This window comes from Miscanthus floridulus, chromosome 2 (genome assembly GCF_019320115.1).
Source record: "Miscanthus floridulus cultivar M001 chromosome 2, ASM1932011v1, whole genome shotgun sequence".
Lineage (NCBI taxonomy): Eukaryota > Viridiplantae > Streptophyta > Magnoliopsida > Poales > Poaceae > Miscanthus > Miscanthus floridulus.
The window spans coordinates 127,527,413-127,546,554 of record NC_089581.1 but is presented as its reverse complement, the minus strand read 5'-3'; the positions used below and the strand labels follow the sequence as shown (position 1 = coordinate 127,546,554).

At 45.1% G+C, this 19,142-nt stretch overlaps 1 non-coding gene across 1 annotated transcript; it reads right to left on the bottom strand.

The window, feature by feature from the left end:
* Positions 1–18,511: 18,511 nt before the first annotated feature.
* On the bottom strand, positions 18,512–18,650 carry LOC136541064 (small nucleolar RNA Z247). The gene has a single exon (XR_010780169.1). It is a non-coding gene; the product is annotated as a small nucleolar RNA Z247 (small nucleolar RNA).
* Between the last annotated feature and the right edge of the window lie 492 nt (positions 18,651–19,142).

The following is a 19,142-nucleotide window of genomic DNA, read 5'->3' as shown; positions in this document are numbered from 1 at the left end:
TTATCTATAATTTGGACTTTGGCACATATTAGATGAACAATTGTAAAAACAAGTTATGTGTCGTGCTCCTAAACAATTTAAACCATGTAGGTCTGCTCCAAGGGTTAAGAGTGAGATCGAGCAAGCCTACCATAAGATATACCTAGTGTATGCATGACAAAGGATTTAAGCATGCAAATGCAAACCTAGGCATAAAAAGGAATTAGATACTAATTGAAATTGCAAGAAATTAAATCTAGTTACCTAATATGAAAAGGAGAATTTGGGTCCATATTATTCACTAACCCACTTGGCAATTACCTTGTCCATAATGATGCACCCCATAAAATGCACCCATACTTTGCCAAGTCTCCAAATTCTCCAAAGTCCATCGGACTTCTCACTTCCCTTTCAGGATCCAAGCCTTCTTGGTGCTCTTCATGTTGGAAATGATCTCCTTTGGCACCCAAATGCTTTTGGCCCCATTGTTGGCTTGCTTGTTCACCTTGATGGCCACCACCTTATCATTTTTCTTCTTCTTTAAGAGATAAGGTGTGGAGGCCTTTTTGTCCACCTTGTTGGTGTAGGTGTTGGAGAGCTTGCTTGTTTCCTTTTTGTTTTTCTCTTTCTTCTTAGCTCATCCCTCATTCTTCACCTTGCACTCATAGGACTTGTGGCCTTCCTTGTGGCACACGTAGCAAATCATGGGTTGTCCTTCATCAAGCTTCTTCACTCCCTTAATGGTGTTATCTTGATGATGTTGGGCTTGCTCCGTTTTGCCTTTTACTTGAGTCAAGTCCTTGGTAAGGCGAGCCACTTCTTTCTTGAGTTGCTCATTCTCCATTGTGACCTCTTGTGTGCATGTATCTACAATAACTTTCTCAACACAAACTTGGTTGCACAAGGGTGAGTCTAAACATAAATCATTGCAAGAAGTAGAAGCATCCTTTTTAGGCACATCAAAGATAGAACTTTTCTTTTTAGGTGCCTTGGTGAGGGTTGTACCGACGGCTTCAAGATTAGCAACTTTATTAGTTAGCTCATCACAATGTTTGCACATGATTTCCATTTTAGCAAGCAAACTTTTATAAGCATCTTGTGAACTAGCTAACTTTTTTTAATTTTTAATTTTTCTTTACAAGTTGCTCATCGTTGATTGTGCATGCATTTGTTGTTGCACTAGCCTCAAGTTGCTTAATTTTAGTAGATAGTTCAATATTGAGGTTAGCAAATGTCTCATATTGTTCAACCAAGATTTTATAAGCTTCTTATGAACTATCTAGCTTTTCTTGCAACATTTTTAGCTTCTTTTGTTGGCTAGTGCAAGCCTTAGCATATTTAAGATTTTCTAGCACAAGTTCATTAAGAGAAGGCATTTGATCATCACTATCACTCTCGCTAGAGGATGAGCTTTCGTTACCTCGTGCCATAAGGCACACACGAGAAGAGCTTGATGATGAGTGCTTGTGGCCTCACCTCTTGTGATGGTCTTTTTCTTCACTTAAAGAATCATCCCATGACCTTATTGATGCGAGGGCTTTGTCCTTGCACGTCTTCTTCTTTGTCTTGGGTGTGGGCTTATTTGGACAAACTTCCACAAAGTGCCCCAACTCACCGTATCCATAGCATCCTTTCTTTCTTTGCTCATTTCTTTGATTGGTGAAGATGAAATCTTGAATTTGGATGGGCACACCCTTGACATTGAGCCTTTAGATCATCTTCTCCATCTTATTGGTAAGTTTGATTGATTCTTCATCAAGGTCGGAGGTCGAGGAGGAAGATTGATCATCATCACTTGAATATACATCATCATCATCATCATCATCATCATCATCATCTTCTTCTTCTTCATCTTCACTTGAGGAGCTTGAGCTTGAGCTTGTCTCAACTTGCTTGCCCTTCATCTTCTTTTTTCTCACTACATGCAAGAGCTTTGCCTTTGCTTGATGACGAGGCTTCTTCTTGACCCATCTTCTATGACATTTCAAATGCCACTATCTTGCCAATGACTATGGCCGGGGTTATGGTGCTCAAGTCCTCTATGTTGTGAAGGATGGTGGTGATGCTTGCATATTTCTTTTGTGGTAGCACAGAGATGATCTTCCTCATGATGTCCGCATCATCTAGCTTCGTTAATCCTATTGAATGGAGCTCATTGATAATTAGATTCAAACGAGAATACATATCACGAATAAGCTCATCATCATTTATTTTAAAGGAATCATAATTTTGTTTAGCTAAATAATGTTTTTGCTCATGGACATTAGTTGTGCCATCATGGAGCTCTTGGAGTTTTAATCAAATTTCATGTGCCGTATTTAAAGTGAACACTTGGTTAAACACATCCATGCTAAAAGATTCAAACAAACAATTTTTAGCTCTAGTATTGAAATGAATTTCTTTTTCTTTACTCTTTGTGGGTTTATCGGGATTCTTAATGGGTTTCATCCCATCACGAGTGACTCTCTAAACACCCAAATCTACCACCTCAAGGTGACAAGCCATTCTAGCTTTATAGTAGGAGAAATTAGTGCCATCAAAGTGCGAAGGACTAGAGGTATCCATCCCAACCACTCTAAATAGTGCCGACTCAACGGCGGTGAAGTCAAAGGTCCAAATTGAGCTAACCTAGCTTTGATACCAATTGAAAGGGGACCATGACGCCGAAGAGGGGGGGGGTTGAATTAGGAAACTTAAAACTCTAACTCTAAGTAAGGCCTCTAATTTCACCTCGTTAAAACCTATGCAAAAGATAAATTATCTAAATATGCAACTATGGTTTTGCTAGGTGTGTTGCTATCTCTACCGCAAAAGGAGTTATGCAACCTAGGTTTCAAACCTATCAACTAGCCTATTACTAAGCTAGGAAAGTAAAGCAAACACACCAAGATTGCAATGTAAATGCGGAAGCTAAAGAGTAAAGTAAAGATATGCAAACTCCCATCGACGACTTCGGTATTTTTACTGAGGTATCGAGAAGCATGCAAGCTTCTCTGTAGTCCTCGTTGGAGCCCCTCGCAAGGGCCAAGTTCCTGGTCGGGTAACTCCATGGATAGTCTCGGTCCTTCCCCACGCGCAAGTGGATCTCCGATGTGCCTTTCAGCAAGCCTCTCCCGGATGCTCCCCGCCGTCTTCACTATCAAGTTTCTAGCCAAAACATCGTGGGTCTTGTTCCCTCCGGTACACGGTGGTGGCCACACCATAAACGCGGTTAGTGTGATCTTGCAAGACTACAAGCCCCTCCGATGTACAACAATGGTGCGCGCAAGCACCAAGTGGTAAGAGGTATGTAAACCTAACTAAACACTAGGTCTAAACCTAGAGCAAGCACATAAGTGGTGGTCTAATCAACCTAAGCACTTCGCAAAAGCACCTACGCTAATCACCTAATGAATCACTAAGCACTATGCAAGTGGAGATCACTAAAATGGTGTATCAACACCCTTGGTATGTTTCCTCAACACACCACCTCTCAAATGGCCGGTTGGGGGTCTATTTATAAGCTCTACCGAGAAAGTAGCCGTTGGGGGAGAAACCTAGCTTTCTGCTACTGATCGGACACTATTGTCGTCCTGACCGGATGCGTCCGGTCATCCCGACCATTAGAGCGCGCGCGTTGATCAGACTCTGGGCTAAGTCTAGTCTCACTCGATCGGACATGTCCGGTCGTGCTGGCGCCGCTCTAGAACCTCTCCGGACTTGATCGGATGCTGTTCTTTATGCGTCCAGTCGTCCAGTGCCGTTGCGTCTGGTCACGCTGAAAACATTGCTGTTATGAAGAACAGTGTCATCGGTGCATCCGGTCATTGCTTCGCTCAGCGTTCGGCACAGCTGCTGACGCCTACTGTTGCAACTGATCGGATGCGTCGGGTCCCTATAAGGTCCACGTCCGGTCACCTCTGCCAAGCTTGTTTCTTCGTGATCTTACGTCCGGCTTGGTTCCCATCTTCGTTCTTGGACTATGCTTGATATCTTGGATCTTCTCTTATGCTTCTAGGGTCTTGCTTATGGTGTTGATCGTGGGATCATCTTGTCGCCTTCGTCCAAGTCACGTCTTGCACCCTATTGAACTACAAAACAATTACTTACAAATTCATTAGTCTAATTTGGTTGTGTTGGTCACCAAACACTAAAATCCAAAGTAAATAGGCCTAGGGTCCATTTTCCTTAAACAAGTTAGTAGACACACATCATGCTTTCTTGCATTATCATGCTTTCGATACCGTACAAAAAGACAAGACAAGATTTAGGGCCATATGCAGGAGAGCTGAACAAGGTTGCAAGTGGACTTTTTTTTGCATCTACAAGCACGAAATACGTTGGGTATAAGGTAAATGATGACTACTTAGGTCCATTTTGTTGCAAGCATGCCTATTCTGATGACTTGTTTTTGTATATTTTTTATGCAGGTTAAGACAAGCGGACCAAAGCATACCTGCAGTTCATTCAACAAGTGCGGTCAGACAATGGCCTCTAATAAATAGGTGGCTGACAGAGTGGTCGATTTGTTGATGGAGAAATGGGACCAGTTGCGTTGATGGATAAACTGAAAAAGAAATACTCAGTGGATGTTCCGTATGATAGAGTTGCTAGAGGGAAGTTGAGAGCACTAGACATGATTTTTGGTAAATGGTATGAAAGTTATGATTTGTTGCCTGCTTATCAAGCTGAACTTTTGAGGTCAGTACCTGTTAGTGTTGTGGAGCTAGAGCTGAAGATCACAATGGTGATATGTGTTTTTTGAGGTTCTTTGTTGCTCTTAAATCATGCATAGATGGCTTCTTGCAAGGGTGTAGACCATATATTGCATTGGATGCAACACATTTGACAGAGAGGGCGAGAGGTCAGTTGGCATTAGCTGTTGCAGTGGATAGTCATAACCGGTTGTTCCCAGTGGCATATGGAGTGATTGAGACCGAGTCTAAGAAAAGTTAGACTTGGTTTGTCAATAATGTGAAGAAGGCTATCGATACTCCTCTAGGTATACACATTCCCCAATTCTAAATCTATTTTCTAAATTTCAAGTTTGTAATATTTTCTGACATAGTACCATGTTCATACAGGCTTGGTCCTTAGCATAGATGCTGGAAAGGGAATAGAATTAGCTGTGGAAGATGTGTATCCTAGAATAGAGCACAGAGAATGTATGAGGCACTTGTGGAAGAACATGAAGAAAAGTTACCGTGGTGATCTTTATGGCAAGAATATGTGGTGTGCTGCCAAGAGCTTCACAATTTCGAAGTTCAACTACTTCATTGGAAAAATAGAGGAGAAAAATCCTAAAGTCATTGAATGGTTAGAGGGGAAGGGGTTCACGAGAGGACAACACTGAGACAATGTACATGATTCATGGTTGCTGTTCGTTACTATTTTTCTATCAAATTTCAGCGTTGCCACCTATACTAACTTGCTTTTACTCTGTTATTGTGAAGTGCAAGTGGTACAGAAAGGGGAAGGAGAAGGGGAAGGGGAAGAGGGTCAGGAGAGGCCAACAATGAGACAAAGTAACGAACCACCATTGCTTCTCTTTACTACATATTTTAGTAACTTCACTGACATAATTATGCTCTTTTTTCTAGTGCAAGTGCTTCAGGAAGGAGAACAGGAAGTAGGGGAACAAGATCAACTTCTGAGAGGCTTGCTACTTTGTTGGTTTCAATGCTTGATATGTAGCTCACTACTAATTGCCTAGGAAATTCACTACTTAGTTGCTACTTTTGTTTGACATATCATTTAGACCTATATACTGGTGTTTGACATGTTTATTTGGACCACTATGTTGGCATCTAATATTATATTATGATGGTATGTTATATGGATCTGGTTTGTTGTCGTTGATGTAATCTGTGTGAAATTAATTTATTGTGTGATATTAAATTTTGTTTATGTGGATTGTCAGCTGAAATGCTGTCGAAATTTCTGAAAAAATCTGTATACAAAATGTCAACTTGCTGATCTAAATCAGAGGTAAAAACACAAGTATCATAATAAAACAGGGGTAAAAACACTTGGACAAAGTTATCATTTTGTCTAAAAGTTAACACCGTTAGAGGGACTTCACATACCATGGGTAGAGTCTCCCTTCGTTTTAAAATCGCAGGGGTAAAATCATAAAATTAAAAAAATGAGTGTAAAATCACCATTTCACTTAAAAACAAGGATAGAAACGCTTAAACCCCTGTGCTTAAACATACTTTCATCATGGAATACCAAATTTCTTGTAGAGAGTAGTAGATACATATGGTAGAACATACAACGACGCTGTTCAATCATGCCGCGCGCAGCCGCTGCTGAGGATACGAACGCCGCCGATCCCGGTGGCCCTCTTGGTCAGCAAGGCGAGAGCGCAGGGTGAGGGCGCAAACGACGCCGCAGATGAAGGCAACTGCTAGGAGTGCGAGGGCTAGCAGCACATACACATACACCGCGACGCCGCAATCATGCAGGAACCACGACCACTCGTGCAGGATCTCGGCGGCGGAGGCCTGTTCCGGCGTGGAGTCCATTGGTGACAGAACGGCCGGGGCGCCGTCGCTCGGGATCAGCTTCTCAAAGGCCGATGCACATGCATTTGCTGCATCGGTTTTGAGCTTCTCTTCAGCATCAGTTGCCACTAGCCATCCATAGAGATCGCGCAACTGTTTTGACATCATGTCCAGCCATGGCTCCGAGACTTCAGCCACGGTCGATGCCGCATTCTTCACCGCTTGGGCCACGTCCGGACGTTCCACGGCGGCTACGGTGAACACCCACCACCGGTAGAACGCACGCAGGAGCTTCGACGCTAGTTCCAGCCATGGCTGAGAGGCTTGAACCGCGGACTCCGCCATGTTCTTGACCGTTTGGGACACGTCCGGAACTCTGTTCCTTGACTGCCACCGTGTCCAGAGTTCATGCAGGACGTTCGACGCCAGGTCCAGCGATGGCTGCGAGGCTCGAACGGCGGACTCCACCGCGTTCTTGACAGCTTGGGTCATGTCCGGAGGTTTATGGGAAGCCACGGCGAGCAACCACCCGTAGAGTTCATGGACGAGGTTCGACGCCAGTTCCAGCCATGGCTGCGACGCTCGAACCGCGTCCCACGCCGCTGCCACGGCGTACGACAGCGTGTAGATGGCCACGGCGCTCGAAGTAGCGAGCAGGCTCCAGAGGTGGCAGAGGAACCACGCCACCGAAGCTAACGCGGCTCCGACTATGGACTCCACCAATGCCACGGCCACCGGGAGCATCGCCGTTGCCAGACGAACCGCTCCAGCGACGGCGGCGGACGAGAGGCTCCAGAGATAACTCAGGAGCTGCAGCGCCACTCCCACAAACAGCTGCGAGGCTTGGACCGCGGACCACGCCGCCGTCCTGGCCACCGCCACGGCGTACGGCAGGGCGTCGATGGCCACGGCTACCGCGGCAGCGACCACAGCCCAAAGGTAATAGATGAACCACGCCACCGACGCCCACGCGGTTGAGGTTGCGATTGCCACTATGTCGCCCACCAATGCCGCGGCCGGCGGGATTATCTCCGTGACGACGGCCTTCGCCGCGCTCACCGTGCCCATGACAAGGGCCAAGAGGCTGGATAAGAGGGCGGCCATGATGGCTGACGCTGATGTGCCGTACTGTGCTGTGGGCTATGGCTATACACGGAAGCAGGAGAAGGGGAAGGGCCAAACGCCCCTTTTCAAGTTTCAACAAGACAAAATGCTATGAAAACGCACGATACAGGTGCCTGGGACTCAGCATCCCACTTGAAAAAGCCAGAAATGGAGGAGACGCTCCCTCGAGTAGACCAAAAGTTACACGCTGGCTGTAGCCTAATACTCCCTCTATTCAGAAAAAATACAATTATGAGAATTGTGCCGGTCAAACTAGATTAATTTTGACCAAGTAAATAGTAAATAGTATTAACATTTATATCTTCAAATAAATTTGTTATGGAAATAAATTCTATAACTAATGTAATGGTATTTATTTTATCTCATGAGTCTTAGTACTTTTTCATATAATTTTAGTCAAACTTTGAACTCTTTTGACTCCTTGAAATATGAGAATTATATTCTTTTGTGGATAGAGAGAGTAGCTAGGAAGTTGGAACGACACGGTTCAACGCATAAACACATGATAAGTTGATCCAAATCTATGCAAATGAGTGGTCAAGGTTCTTTATGTACAGTTTTAAAGGGTTTGTAGAGAACTATTCATGTTTTTTCGGAACTCAAAAATTTTATAAGAATTACGTAGAATTTTTTAACAGGTTTATTTTTAGGGTCTATCTCGGTGTCAGGAGACTGAGAGTGTCAATCACCTTCAACCTAACGCTTGCGTTGCTCCTCGCATCTTCTTCAACCTCGCGCTCGTCCTCGTGTCTTCTTCTTCCCGAGCCAATCCTCCTCCTCCTCCCCCGACGCCCTCGGTCGCGGCTGCCTCGCTGTCGGCAAGCCTGCCCACCGTCCGCCCCCTGCCTCCTCGACCCCCCCCCCCTCCCCAAACGACAAGGAACCTCGTCCTCGCCCTGCCCCCCCCCCCCCCCACCACTGGCGGCTAGTGGCTAGCCGTCTCGCCATGCCACCCACAACCCGCGCCTCCGCCCACCCTAACCCTAGGGCAGCATGCCGGCGAGCTCGCCGCGATGCCCGTGCCCCCACCTAGCCCGGCCTGCCTATCCCTAGTTGGGAAAGAAGGGGGTGAGGCAGGCGTGGGTGCGGGCGCGGTGGGGCGTGGGCGCGGCCGCCGGGGAGGAGCTCGCCGGAGTTGGTGAAGAAGGCAGGTGAGTGATATATAAGCCAAAAATTAGACGACTGAGAAGGAGTAAATCTGTTACTTTCACGATTGAAACACAGTAAATAGGAAAAAATCCCACATTTCAAAGGATGCCTCGAACTTTTTTCAGGTAAAAATAAAATAAGGGCATTGCCATGTGCCATCATATATACTACTACTAACTGAAGACCTCTTTGGAATCTCCGATCCATGTTATCCATATAAAGGCCCTTTTTGTAAAGCAATAATTTCAAAATCGCACCGAAGTTTCACATTCCAACGGGAGCCTAAAAGAGGCTACGCAGTCTCGTTAAACTCTAAAAATTCTCGCAATAGTAAAAAAATAGGTAGCCTTTAATCTTGTACTTCCGTTGAATATATTCTTATAAGAGAATTAAATGGCTATTAACTTAATGGCTATTATTGGTGACAGTGATTAGTAAAAATAGAATAGATTTAATGGCTATTAATAAAAACTAAATTTAAATCAGTTAAAGCAGTGTCTATGTATCAATATAAGCTATTATGGGAAATAATTCAATAGCCATAAATTATGTTGACTATGTTTCTAAATTACACAATTTTACTATTATGAAATTAAAAGTAACTGTAAATACAAGAACTGCATAATTTTTATGACGGAGCTAGCACATGGTCACACGGTCAACCAAGTCAAACTCCCATTTCTATTTACTAATCTCTACTGCAAATAAAGATTCGAGGGACTCAAAATAGTTTGTTTTTTCCGAATGAGTTGGATTCATATAAAGATTTTGTTTTTTTCCCATTTCTATTGACTGATGTCATTTTTATTGTGATTTTAATTTTGTAGTCATATAAAGATTAGAGGTTCTCTAGAATTTATAAGATTCAAATTCACATTTCATGATGAGAATTTCATGCAACCCATACTGACATATTGTCGAAAAATAGCACAGGCTGCTAGATGCTTTAGCATGTTTTGGTGATTTCTTTCACAAATAATTCGTCAACTTCTGAGCCGTTGAGGTAATTCGATATTTGATTGAAAACTCGAATATTCAATTAAAAACCCGACGGGTGAATACCGCTAAAACATACACCTTAATGGTAATGGCACAACAGAGTTTTATTAGAGTTTTATGGACATTAAATAAACTTATGTGCCATAGTATAAATGAAGAGTGAAATAAAAACGGAACTGCATGATTTACTTGCCATTGTCAACCGAATATTCCAGCGTTGGATCTTGACTCCGGCCCGAGAGCTGCCGCTTGATCTGCCGGATGCCTGCAGCGTCACGCCGCCCCAGCCCTTCGAGTGTTGGATATGATCGATCGCGTTTCTCATCTCTGGGTGGACTCGCAGATGCCAGGGTACGTGTGCAACCCAGGGTATGGCCCGCGCGCCGGCCTCCCCGCTGTGACCTCGTCGGCGATGATGATGAAGCAACTGCAGCAACTCATGTCGACGCAGCAGCACCAGCGGCAGCCACAGATGTGGCAGTACCATGCCTCGGAGTACCAGCCAAGGCTGGACGCTACGCCTTCCTCGGTGTCGGCATCGGTGGCGATAGCGTGGCACGGAATTTTGAAATTTTGTGAAGATTTTTTTTTTAATTTGTGAAGAAATTGTGAATAATTTGACATATATTTCTCTGTGTCTGGAATCCCTAGAAATAATTTATATTTTTTTTGAAAAAATTAGTATAGATTTGTTTTATTCCAAACTTACATTACTTGGTCTAATAAATTACACAGACGATATTATTGTAAATATAGTAATAAGACAGTGTAAATATAGTTAGAAGACGGTGTAAGTGTATGAGAAAAATTCAATTGACAGTAGGGACCAAAATAACTGAATGTCATATAGACAGATCCAATAAAAAAACGTTTCATAAGATGACACGAGTTTCGTGCGATGAAAAACGTGGCCACGGAGCCGCGGTTCGGCTATCGCGCCGCGTGGCCGCAGACCACTGTCCCATGCAGGGCCACTAGGAGGAGGCTTGAAAACGTCGAAACAAACGCCTGCTGCGGCTGTCATGACGCAGATGTAGGACCTGGCCTCCCGAGGGATGTTGGCACCCAGCTTCTCCTCCAGGGGCTTCAAGGTCTCGAGGACAGCCGTCACTTCCGAAGCCCGCCAGGGGCTTCAGTGGGGGCCGATGCTCGCCACGGCCCCCATTGTCTCTTCCTTTCTCTTGATTGCCTGGCCTCCGTTGGTGTGTGACACCAGGAGATGTAAAACGGGTGATTTATAGCGAGGCTGGGCGCCTGGGCGTGCGTCGGGAAGATGCAGCGTCCGCCGCAGTGTTACCGTGCACAGACCTCGAGCAGACCTAAGGTGCCGCTTCGGCGTACCGTGCGTCAATTCGTCCATTAGTTTCAGCGCACAGCTCACGAAGAGTCGTCGCTGCTAGTATACGAGTTTTTCCTAGGAGACGGTTTCAATTTGGTTGCCAAATGCCAATCTTGCAGCCTTGCCACGACCCGAACCCATTGAACTGAATAATGAGTACGTAATTTCACTTTAGTTTCTTTTTTTTTTGACTAAAAAGAAAAACACCGACGCAATATGAGGTTGTATACTACCCAATGTGTACAAAGTACCCGTGTGAGGGTTGGTGAAAACCCTATAGGGTGCGGGTTCAGGTGAACTTTTATGCCCACAAGTACGAACGAGAATTTTTATTTGTGCCCAACAGATTGAGTGTCGCGGGTATAGAAAAAGGCTATCCATGCTCGTGCCTGCTCTGCCCGAACTCGCTTCTTATAACTGACATGTGGGCATATAAAGTGAGGAGTTAGGGTTCCATCCACTCATTGAGTCTTCTCCAACCCAGACGCCAAGAGCCCATGACAAACTTCTTTCACTCGAACATCCACCTCCAGGCTCCAGCGTACACAAGCAAAGGGCTCACGGCAGCACCCCAAGTCGGCCAACTGCCCCTGCAGACCCTGCTCCCCAGTCCCCATGCCTTCGACGCCTCCATCACTGGTGCTCGCCCACTCCACGCCCAACACCTCCAGCCCTCGACCGCCTGCACTACCGGAGATCGGCTCTTTGCCGAGTGCCAGGTGGTTTGTCGAGTGTTTTTTTTCGGGCACTCGACAAAGCCGCCTTTGCCGAGTGTTTTTTTTTTGACACTCGGCAAAGAACTTCTTTGCCGAGTGTTTTTTTGACACTCGGCAAAGAACTTCTTTGCCGAGTGTTATTTTTGACACTCGGCAAAGAAAATTTCAAAGCATATTTTGAAGCAGTAAATTAATTCAAATGAAAAAGTTTTCAACTACAAAGTTGTATAACTCATCAATATGTACAATGTTTGTTTTGGTCTTTTCTTCATATAACAAAGTGGAAGTAAATTTGTTCACAAATCTAACATATCTCTCTTGTAGTTTATGAAACTACAAGAGAGATATATAAGATTTGTGAACAATGTTAGAACGATCATGTCGGATGAACAGATGATCAAACAACCAAAATAAACTTTGTAGATCTCGAAAAGTTATGAAACTTTGTAATTGACAACTTTTTGATTTGAAATCATCTTGTCATGCAAAACTACGTTTGAATTTCAAAATTTTAAAATTCAAATTTTGTAAACGACCTCGGATGGAAAAACTTCCTAAACTAAAAGTGTAGATCTCGAAAAGTTATGAAACTTTGTAGTTTACAACTTTTTTATTTGAATTCGTTTAGGGCCTCAAACATGCAATTTACACTTGACAAAAAAAACTTCTTTGCCGAGTGTTTTTTTTACACTCGGCAAAGAAAATTTCAAAGCATATTTTGAAGCAGTAAATTAATTCAAATGAAAAAGTTTTCAACTACAAAGTTGTATAACTCATCAAGATGTACAATGTTTGTTTTGGTCTTTTCTTCATATGACAAAGTGAAAGTAAATTTGTTCACAAATCTAACATATCTCTCTTGTAGTTTACGAAACTACGAGAGAGATATATAAGATTTGTGAACAATGTTAGAACGACCATGTCGGATGAACAGATGATCAAACAACCAAAATAAACTCTGTAGATATCGAAAAGTTATGAAACATTGTAGTTGGCAACTTTTTGATTTGAAAACATCTTGTCATGCAAAACTGCATTTGAATTTCAAAATTTTAAAATTCGAACTTTTCAAACGACCTCGGATGAAAAAACAACCAAAATAAATTTTGTAGATCTCGAAAAGTTATAAAACATTGTAGTTGACAACTTTTTGATTTGAAAACATCTTGTCATGCAAAACTGCGTTTGAATTTCAAAATTTTAAAATTTAAATTTTATAAACGACCTCGGATTGAAGAACTTCCTAAACTAAAAGTGTAGATCTCGAAAAGTTATGAAACTTTATAGTTTACAACTTTTTTTATTTGAATTCGTTTATGGCCTCAAACATGCAATTTACACTCGGTTTAGTATAATATATTAGGAACTAAAACGGAATCCAGACACAAGTGAGAGTGTGATGTAGTGGTAGAGGAGGTACGTGCACAGCGGGAGGTCTTGGGTTCGAATCGCGTCGGCCGCGTAGCCATGAAATTCACGCGAAAAATGTCGAGATGGGTGGGCGCTGGCCGGTGGGGGCCTCCATCGATAAAAAAAAATTTCATTTTTTTGGGTAAAAATTCCCATTTTTTCGGGTTTTTTTCGGTTTCAACTTTACCGAGTGTCGGCACTCGGCAAAGGCTTTGCCGAGTGCCCGACAAAAAACACTCGGCAAAGACGCCTTTGCCAACGAGTTATTTGTCGAGTATTCTTTACCAAGTGCAGCACTCGGCAAAGCCTTTGGCAAGTGTAAATTGGGTTTCGCCGAGTGCCCCTAACACTCGGCAAAGCCACTGATTCCCTCACACCTCTAGCTCTAGTGCCCGATCGCCCCTACCTCTAGCACCCAACTGCCACTGCCTCCAACGCCTGCTCGCCCTAGCCTCCAGCTGCGTAGCTACCCCTTGTGTCCAGCACGTGGTCGTAGCTCGCTCGACCCTAGCCGACGTCGACAAGAGCCACTCGTGCCTGGCCCTACCCTGGTGGCCGGTGGGAGCACTGAGAGACAAGGGTGGATGTTGACACTGCATCCCTGCCCATCCAAGTTGTCAATGTCATTAGTTCTGCGCGCCGCAGGCTCTTCACCACCATGGATCTTCACCACCTAATCTATTGGCGGGTACAAGTGTACTAGCGGGTACCTGGTGCCCGCAGGTGGCGGCGGGTGCAGGCACGGGTTTGGCAATTACATGACGAGTGTGGGTTTATGGAGGCTCTACATGCAGGTAACGTGCCTGTTGCCATACCTACACATTGGGTTAAGAATGGGTGTGAAATTAAATTTTAGACGCCAAACGTGTCTAGAGTAGATCAAAACGATCAAGCATTGTGCCAGCCTGTTTAGCACTTCTACCTAGCCATTTATACTTGTATCCATATGGCGTGTGGGTTTCACCGTCTCCAACACTCATCAAGGGCACCACAAAGATCGACCTTGACCTTTAATTTAATACCTTAATTTCTTCCCTTGCTGAGGCGAAATCAAAACCTTCACGAACTTCTTGCGGCTCACCACATGTTCGGGAGCACGTGAAACAACGTCCAGTTATATATCTAGGTTTCATCTCCAAGAGTAACAAACACTTCACCTATACTTGACAAAATCTATAAGTGCTCAAGGATAGAATTGCTCTCTCTTGCTCTCAATCACCAAATCTGTCAACCCAACTCTCTAGATCTCATAAGAATCAAACAATTCTTGTAAAGAGGGTGATGTGATAGTTTCTTTGGCTTAAAGAGAGTTCTTTTTTGTGGTTAGTGAAAAAAATGAAGGAACAAGATGTCCTTTCTGGGCTCTTGGTTACGTGTTATATAGGCAGGGAAAAGCCCCCTGCGTGGCCTTGTACATCACGGTATAATTACAACAAACTATACCTGAGATCTCTATCTATGCATGCTCACATGCACAACCACCGGCACCTACTCAACAACCTGAGGATTGCACCGTGTTACAATGAACCTAGACACATACATTTAAACACCCTCACTCAATCTCAACTGGCCACTAGGTTGAGATTGTTCCTGAACTCTTCTACTTTAGCTGCAACAAGAGGCTTTGTAAAACCATCAGCTAGCTGATCAGCAGAATTAATAAAATGGATCGCTAAAAGTTTCTGAGCAACCCTTTCTCGGACGAAATGAAAATCAATCTCAATATGTTTAGTGCGAGCATGAAAAACTAGATTAGCAGATAAATACTTAGCTCCAATATTATCACACATAACCGAGCTGCACGAGAATGTTGAACCCCAAGTTCATCAAGTAACTTCTGAATCCACATCACCTCTGCAGTGGCCTTGGCTAACGCTTTGTATTCAGCTTCAGTACTGGACCTTGAAACGGTGGGCTGCTTCTTGTCACACCATGAGACGAGATTGCACCCGAGAAAAACTGCAAACCCGCCTGTTGAACTTCGGTCATCAGGGCATCCTGCCCAGTCGGCATCACTGAAGGCACTCACCATCATGGACTGAGAAGGCCGAACCTTAAGACCCAGGTTCAAAGTCCCTTGGACATACCGCAGAATGCGCTTAACAGCGCTCCAATGCACCGTAGTCGGTTGATGCAAAAATTGGCACACTTTGTTCACCGAGAAAGAAATGTCAGGTATGATCAGCGTCAGGTATTGCAAAGCCCCCACTACACTCCTGAATCTTGTCGCATCATCAGGGCCTAGCTTCACACCATCTGTAGAGCTTAACTTTTTAGAGCTAGCAAGAGGAGTGTTGATCGGTTTGCACTTGCCCATACCAGCTCTCTTGACAACATCAGTAGCATAGCGCTGTTGAGACAATAGGAGACTGTCCCTTGATCTCTTGACTTCAATGCCCAAGAAGTAATGAAGATCACCTAGATCCTTGAGTGTAAAGTCCCGTTCCAAATCTCAGAGCAAAGCATCAGTAGCATCTTTGGACGAGCTAGCCACAATTATGTCATCAACATAAACCAAAACAAAGATAGTATGCCAACCTTACTGATAATAAAACAAAGATGTATCTGCCTTGGATGGAAGAAATCCTAGAGTTTCAAGCTTGCCACACAACCGAGCATACCAGGCGCGAGGTGCTTGTTTGAGACCGTAGAGTGCTTTATCAAGTTTACACACCCAATTCGGCCGATCCTTGTCAACATATCTAGGGGGTTGAGGCATGTATACTTCCTCTTCAAGAACTCCATGCAAAAATGCATTTTGAACATCAAGTTGCCTAAGAGTCCACCCCTTTGAAACAGCTATGGACAAAATAAGACGTATGGTTGCCGCCTTGACAACGAGACTAAAAGTATCTTCATAATCAATTCCATACCTCTGCTTGTAACCTTTAGCAACAAGTCTTGCCTTGTAACGATCAATGGATCCATCTACTCATCGCTTCACTTTATAGACCCATTTGCAGTCAATTATATTTTTGCCGTGTGGTGGATGAACCAAATGCCAAGTCTTGTTGCGACAAAGTGCTTGGTACTCACTATCCATGGCTGCAAATCCAATTTTCATCTTGGAGAGCTTCACTAACAGTGGAGGGTTCCTCAGACATAGCTGCCATCATGCACCATCTCACCATGCCATCGGTGTACTGCTTGGGCTGACTGATCCCTTGAGAGAGGCGTGTGATCGGGTGAGGTGGCGCAGTAGGAGCAACAGGATCCACAACCACAGAAGATCTAGAGGGAGGATCTCCGTCTGCAGCAGATTGCCAACAGCCACAGCAGATGGCAGCTGCAGTCCTGCACCTGTTGGCGGACTCGTAGCGGAGATGGGAGGCAGCGCACCGGATGTTGCCACAGATGATCCCATTGAAGACCCGACCGGCGGTGCCGACGCGCCTGCGCACGAATCAGCCAGCGATCCCAAGGCGGATTTGGCGATAGGATCATCTTTGGATCCCGCACTCGCATCAGCCTGGTCTCTGCCGTGGAGACACATGTGAGAACGAGCGGGTGACGCCGTTTTTTCACCGTTCGACGCTAGATTTGTTCCGTTTCTCGCCGAGTTTGTTCCTGCATCCAACTGACAACTAGGAGAACTTGACACAGTATTAGGCACGGAGTTAGTAACATGTCGATCATGCAATTTTGCATCCCCAAAAAAAGTGGAACTGAGGAGGGATTCAGGAATAAGAGAAATTTCCGCTCGCAACCGTGCACCGGCGTTGGGATGGAGTTCAGAGAAGGGAAACACATTCTCATCAAACACAATGTCATGAGAAATATACACATGACCTACAGAGGGATCTAAACACTTAAACCCCTTGTGTGAATTGCTGTAGCCAGGGAAGACACACCGTTTTGAGCGGAATTGCAGTTTCGTGGTGTTGTATGGACGAAGGTTGGGCCAGCAGGCACAACCAAAGATTCTAAGGAAGGAGTAGTCGGGTTTGTGACCATGGAGGCGCTCATAAGGTGTGTCACTGTGGATGACTTTGGAAGGGAGGCAATTTATAAGAAATATAGCTGTAAGAAACACTTCATCTCAAAATTTTAATGGCATGGCAGCATAAGCAAGTAGAGAGAGTCCTATCTCAACAATGTGCCTGTGCTTGCATTCAGTGGAGCCATTTTGTTGATGTGCATGGGGACACGAAATAAGATGTTCTATGTCTATGCGCCTAAAAAGGAATTCAAGGTTTGATATTCACCTCCCTAGTCTGTTTGTACCTTTAAGATCTTGCGACCAAATTGTCGCTCGATAAGGTTTTGAAAATCACAAAAACAAGAGAATACTTCTGATTTATGGCGCAATAGATAGATCCAAGTAAACTTTGAATAATCATCAATAAAGCTTAAATAATAGTTGTTTTTGCCGACCGACATAGGTGCCGGCCCCCACACATCAGAGAAGACTAAATCCATGGGACTAGTAGAAACACTAGTTGACTTAGGATAAGGTAGCTGGTGGCTCTAGCCCCACTGACATGCATTACAAATTTCAGCTTTATTTGAGTTTCTAACAAAAGGAAGATTATGGCGGCTCAGAACTTGCTGCACCATGGCAGGAGACGCATGTCCTAGCCTAGCATGCCATAATGACGACGACAACTTAGATGCACCAAGCGCTTGCTTATTGTAGGATGACTTGAGGGGATAGAGGCCGCCTTCACATCTGCCTCGCAGGAGAGTCCTCTTGGTCCCCTGTTCCTTGATGGAAAAGTGATTTGGATGAAATTCTAGAAAAACATTATTGTCATGAGCTAAATGATTTACAGAGATAAGACTTTTACTTGCTTGTGGAACATGGAGCACATTATTAAGATGAATATGGGTACGTGGGGAATGCAAAATGCTATGACCAACATAACCAATCTCCATACCTGTTCCATTTGCTGCATGCACTTGCTCATTGCCAGAGTACTTGTCACGGATGGTTAGCTTCTCGAGCTCCCCTGTGATGTGATCAGTGGCACCGGTATCCATATACCAGTTGGTGTCCACGCCGTAGTTGGAGGTTGCTAAAGCCGCTGTCTTCAACTGGGGGCCGATGTAGGAGGTGTTAAACCTCTTGAAATAGCGCACCACCGTGTGTCCCTCTTTGCCACACAACTGGCAAAATATGCCAGATTGGAAGCCGCTGCGACCACCTCCGGTGCCGCCATGACCTCCCCTGTGGCCACGACCGAAACCGCCTCGGCCGCCTCCCCCACAGCCATTGCGAGGGCTGTTGTTGATGTTGCCGCCCCCACGACCGTTCTTCATCACCATGTTGGCCGAGGATGGAGCTCCCCCACCTTGCATCTCCACATGTTGCTCGAAGCTGACTAGCTGTGCGTAGAGCTCCGACACGGTGATCGGCTTGACTCTTGCTACGACCGCCGAGACGACGGAGTTGAAGTCGCTGTCGAGTCCGGTGAGGATGTAGGAGACGAGCTCCTCGTCCTCTAGCTTGCGTCCCGCCGATGCCATCTCATCAGTGAGACCCTTCATCTTTGTGAAGTACTCCACCACGGTTGACGCTCCTTTAGATGCCGTGGCGAGCGCCATGCGCGTGGCGATCACACACGCATGGGACTACGAGGCATGTAGTGCCTGGATCGCAGCCCAGAGCTCCACGGCGGTAGATGCAGATGACACCTGGGAAAAGATTTCCTTGGACAGAGATGAAAACAAGTAGCTAAGCACCTGACTGTCCTTGGCTACCCACTTCTCATACTCTGGATTGGGCATCGGGTCGACCTGCTTTGTCGTCCGCCGTGTCGTTGTTCTTGCCGGTGGTGTCCAGGAACTCCAACGGTGGTTTCGCGGTGGGCTTGATGAACCCCACGAGTTGGGCCCCTTTGAGAGCCGACGACACTTGAGCATGCCACATACCGTAGTTGCCTCTGGTGAGCTTCTCTGTCACCATGGGAAGGAGACCGAAGGAGAGGGTGGCGGTGGCTG